This window comes from Ursus americanus, chromosome 6 (assembly GCF_024610735.1).
Source record: "Ursus americanus isolate L20-20 chromosome 6, mUrsAme1.1.p, whole genome shotgun sequence".
NCBI classification, from domain to species: Eukaryota; Metazoa; Chordata; class Mammalia; order Carnivora; family Ursidae; genus Ursus; species Ursus americanus.
This window is the reverse complement of record NC_142132.1, coordinates 51,694,204-51,699,460: the sequence shown is the minus strand read 5'-3', so window position 1 is coordinate 51,699,460 and position 5,257 is coordinate 51,694,204. Positions and strand designations below refer to the sequence as shown.

The window sequence follows — 5,257 nt, the reverse complement described above, 5'->3', positions numbered from 1 at the left end:
GAAAAGGAAAGAATCATAATACTATATTTGTCCTTGCAGCCATACCCCTCTATTTGAATATCATGTAAAATTCTAAGCTCCAAATTTTAAAAAGGATAAAAGACTCAACTTTATACTATCCAAGTTAAGCCAACGGTTAAATTAGTTGAGAATACTTCAGTACAGCCTAATAGGACTTTAAGACTAAGAAAGGTTAACCGAAAGATGACACACATATGCTCATACACCTAGATAAGCAAAACAAAGAAGTTCAACTCAAGTAGATAATATTTGCATTAGACAAAGGGATATACCTTCTTCACGTGAGGGCTGCTTATCACTAGCCAAAATTTCCAGGGAACATATTAGAAATCTAATTTCCCTGTTTGAATAGTCCAGCATAACAGATTTACTCTTCTCTGATATTAACCATGACTATAGGACAATGAAGAATCTTCTATTCCAATAATCTACCAAAAAAAGGACTGGACTGATGATAATGAACAATGAGTAATTTCCTATACCACTTTATTCCCTGTGCTTATGCTTCAATACCCAATAGAGGAACAGCTACATGATACACACTTAAAATATACTCAAGTATTTATTCTCCGAACTCTCAAATCTCCCCCCAGTTAACAGGTGGGCTATGAACAGAACACAGATTTTCCTACCCCTTTCAAACGGTCTTACTGCTTACAGACTTGCGTTACACAACACCTTATACACAAAAACCTATTTACTCCCCACCTACCCTTACCATCACCACCATTCCCTGGCTTTGATGCCTTGTACTAGCATTCTTAAAAGAAAAATCATTAATTAAGAAGATTTGTTGAATTTAATCAATCAATGAAGCATTCTTCTTTGCCTATAACAAAAAACACTCTGTCCTACATCTTGGCACACTGCAAAGCCTCTAGTACAATCCCTGGAAGGAGAACAAAATCTTTGTGGCATACTAAGTACAGAGGACGGATTTCCTCCCCTGGACAGAGATAAATAAATAAGCCAATACCAAAGTAAAACCATACCCTGGGGGCTGGGGGTAAAAGGGTAGATTCAATATGAATAATAAATAAGAGCTCTGGGCTATAGGCATTACAACAGTTCAGGTCAGGAAATATCTTTTAGTAACACTAGATGGGAATAAATTTGTAGATTCAGAAGGAACAGGGTAATTAACACACAAATCGCTCTTATTTGCTAAATCAGTGTTGAAAGGCATTGTGGTTCAAAGTAGGAAGAAAGACACACTAACACAAATTCTTTTTAATGAAAGCCATCATTAATAACTTGCATGCAAGATTTCAAGGCTGAAATTACTTTAGGAACTTTGTATCAGATAACAAAGAAAAAAAAACAGTACATTTTACAGAACCAAAAGAAATGGATTATCCTAAATATTGTGTATAAACCACCAAAAAGCAATTATAAGCTCTGAATACAACATATACTATGGTACCTGGTGAAGGTCACAAGGCACAAAAATACTGATAAACATTCAGAAAGCAGAAGAAAAAGCAAAAATATTATACAAAAGGTGTTCATATAAGACCAAAAGTAAAGGCATTTTAAGTGTTGGTGCAAGGAAAAGTAAAAAGTGGAGAAAAAGCAGGGATATATATCTTCTAGCCAGACTCAGAAGGGCAAATCATTAGACTAAGGGAACATCCAAACATTAGACTAAGGGAAAGTTGGCTAGCTTCTGATTCATCTAGGAACATGTCTGTGTCTGTTTTTGTTCTTAATATTGGGTTCTAGAGCTAAACGATTATGTACCACCATAAAGAATTCTGACTTTATAGAATTGGCAAGTTCTTATAGAGTACTTCAAATTCAAGAGTTTTGGAGTTCCCGGGGCACCTGGGTGGCTCAGTCGTTAAGTGTCTGCCTTCGGCTCAGGGCGTGATCCTGGCGTTCTGGGATCAAGCCCCACATTAGTCCACTGGGAGCCTGCTTCTTCCTCTCCCACTCCCCCTGCTTGTGTTCCCTCTCTCACTGTCTGTCTCTGTCAAATAAATAAATAAAATCTTTAAAAAAAAAAAAAAGAATTTTGGAGTTCCCTATTTTGAAAAAAATCTATGATATAAGAATTTTACATTCCAAACTTAGCACTAAAGAATGCAAATAGGACACGAAGTAACCAGCAAAAAGGAATTCTTATTTGCTTCAGCAAAGATTCCTCTAATTTTGAAATAAGAGGCAGAGAAAAAAAAATGGGATTTAAATATATAGAATTACACCCACACTGGGACACCACAAAGTTAACATGTAACTTAATTGTAGGATACCAGATAACTGCTTTGCTTGACAGAATCCCAGGCTTTTGACTCTTCAGCAGATTTTCCCACCATCAACTCCCCAGGACCCCCACCACACATATACATCTCACCCTTCCCTAACTAAATGAGGCATAAAGTCCCAGATTAAGTAGACCTACTAAAAAAAAGTATAAAACCAAAAGCCACAATGAAAATCAGAAGTAGAACAAGAGTGAGAAAGAACATAAAAGACAAAAAGAAAAAAGAGAAGAAAAAGGCAAGTACTCAAAACTTTATAACTAAAACCCAAGAACTACTTAAATACATGAACCCAGAAAAGTTAAGTGTTTATATTATGGTGCAAGCACTATAAGGAATACCAACAGGGAGGAAATGCTGAGCTACCTTCCCCAAAACTCATTCAGCCATGCTAAATACGGTTAAGTAAAATAATCATGGGTCTAGATAGAGGTCAGATTTTTTAAATTTCATTAAGAAGATACATTTCTTGGGGGGAAAAGAGAAGATATGTTTCTGAATTGGAGTTCTGAAAGGACTGGATGTGGTTTGGTTTAAAAGGGATGTGTTGTTTTGCTTATTGTTGTTATGTTTTGGGTGCCAAGGGATCCAGGCAAAGTGAATAATATCTGCAATGTCTAAGAGGTAGGCATAGAGAGTGTACCATCTGCTATCATAGTTGAAATGGAGAGTGCCTGAGTAAGGAAAGGAAAGGAAAAGAAAGTATGAAATTAGTTTTTTAAATGCCTATAATCATACATTTTTAAGCGATTTAAGAGATAATAGAGAGTCCCTTCGAGGTTACCCAAGAAGGGAGTAATTTCAAAATAGCACTCCAGCATATTCTTAGGTTAGAACAAATGAAAGAGGATGATACTAGAGATGGAGAGGCAACTCAGGGATCTGAAAAAAAAGTATTCTTTTTACTGTAAAGTGGACGGAAAGACTTAATACTAGAAATACATTGACCAGAGGGGAGGCATAAAGAGAAATGACAATTTCTGTGATGCAAGTCAGGCAATTTCCAGCTTTCCTCTTTACACTTTAGTGTGCTTTCTAAAATGACTGTGGTATGTTTATTTTGTTGTTGTTGTTAAGATTTTATTTTAAGTGATCTCTATACCCGCCGTGGGGCTTGAACTTACAACCCTGAGATCAAGAGTTGCGTGTTCTACTGACTGAGCCAGCCAGGCACCCCTGTACTACATTTAATAAAAATCATCATTTAAATTAAAAACAAGCATGATGTTAAATACTTAGCCAAAGAATAATAAAGAAATGCCCATGAGTTCACCACCCAATTTAAGAAATGGAAAAATTAGGGACTCCTGGGTGGCTCAGTCAGTTAAGCATCTGTCTTCGGCTCAGGTCATGATCCCAAGGTCCCGGAATCAAGTCCCGCATCGGGCTCCCTGCTCAGCAGAGAGCCTGCTTCTCCCTTTCTCTCTGCTGCTCCCCCTGCTTGTGCTCTCTCTCTCTCACAAATAAATAAATAAAATCTTTTTAAAAAAATTTTTTAAAGAAATGAAAAGAATTAACAATGAGTGTGAAACTCCCCAATTGACTATAATCTCCTCCCCCTCCACCTTCTAGAGATAACCAATGTCCTGAATTTTATGAATTTTCTCTATAGTTTTATCACATATATGTATCCCTGAACAACATGTTGTTTAGTTTTGCCCATTTTTACTTTGTATATAAATGGAATCATAGTTTATATAGTGTTCTGTGACTTGCTTTTTTCAGTCAGTATAATGTTTTTGTGATTAATCCAAGCTGATATACAGAGCTAAAGGCTATTCATTTTCATTGCTATATAATATCACTTTAGGAACAAACCATAATTTTTAAATACATTCTACTATAGTTGGAATGGGTTGTTTCCATTTTTCTACAATCACAAAAAAAATACTACTTTGAACATTCTCAAATATGTCTTCTGATATGTATATACAAGGAAGTTCTCTACAACATATATCTAGGAGTGGAATTACTGAGTTACAGGGTATACGCTACTTCAATTTTACCTGAAAAATGTAATATCAAATTATTTCCCTAACGAGTGGTATCAATTTATATTCCAACCAGCAATTGTATGTAAGTTCTTATTATTCCACCTTTCAGGTAACAATCTTAACTGATTTTTAAATTTCTACTAATCTGAAGACAGTATTGGTTTAGTTTACATTTCTTAGATTGCTTAGGAGGATAAGAATCTTTCATCTCCTTAAAGGTCTTTCGGGTTTCCTGTTCTTAGAAATGCCTGTTTATATCTTTTGCCCATTTTCCCACTGACTCAATTTTCTTTTACATACTCATTATAGAAGTTCTTCTCTGGAGTTCTATGCTGAATACCAACACTTTGTTGGTTATATAATATATTGCAGATATTTCCTACCTGTGTGTGGCCTTGTGTCTTTACCCTCTTCTGGAGTCTTCTGATGAACAGAAGTTTTTGAATTTTCTGTAGTAAAATGTTATCAATGTTTCTAACTTTGTGTTTTTCATGTCTTATTTAATAAGTCCTGTCTATCCCTGAGTTCATGATATTCTATTTAGAAGATATTTTCTTCTAAAACTTTAAAAAAGTTTTCTTTCATGTTTTAGTCCTTAACTCAGCTGAAATTCATGCTTTTGATAATTATATGAGGTAGGGTTTTAATTTCCTTTTTCTTTCTATATGGATCACCAACTATCTAATCACCATTTACTGAAAAGTCCACTTTCTCCTTTGATTCACAGGGCAAGTAGCAAGTTTCTCTATGTCTATTTCTGAACTCTTGACTTTGATCCATAGATTTATTAGTCATAATGTGTTGATACCACATTGTCTTAATTACTATAGTTTTATAAGCCTTGATATCTGATAAAGTATGGTAGTCATTAGTACTTTTGCCAAGTATTTCTGGTTCTTCCCTCTCCCAAGGATTTTGATAGGATCACACTACCTGGCCCACTTGGGATTCACTGGAGCCATATGATTTTAGTTCTGGTCA

General features: G+C 35.4%; 1 protein-coding gene across 12 annotated transcripts in view; it reads right to left on the bottom strand.

Annotated features, from left to right (window-relative positions):
• The window catches only part of USP54 (ubiquitin specific peptidase 54), a 134,167-nt gene that overhangs the window by 43,468 nt on the left and 85,442 nt on the right, over nucleotides 1–5,257 (bottom strand). The gene's annotated exons all lie outside the window — the stretch shown is intronic.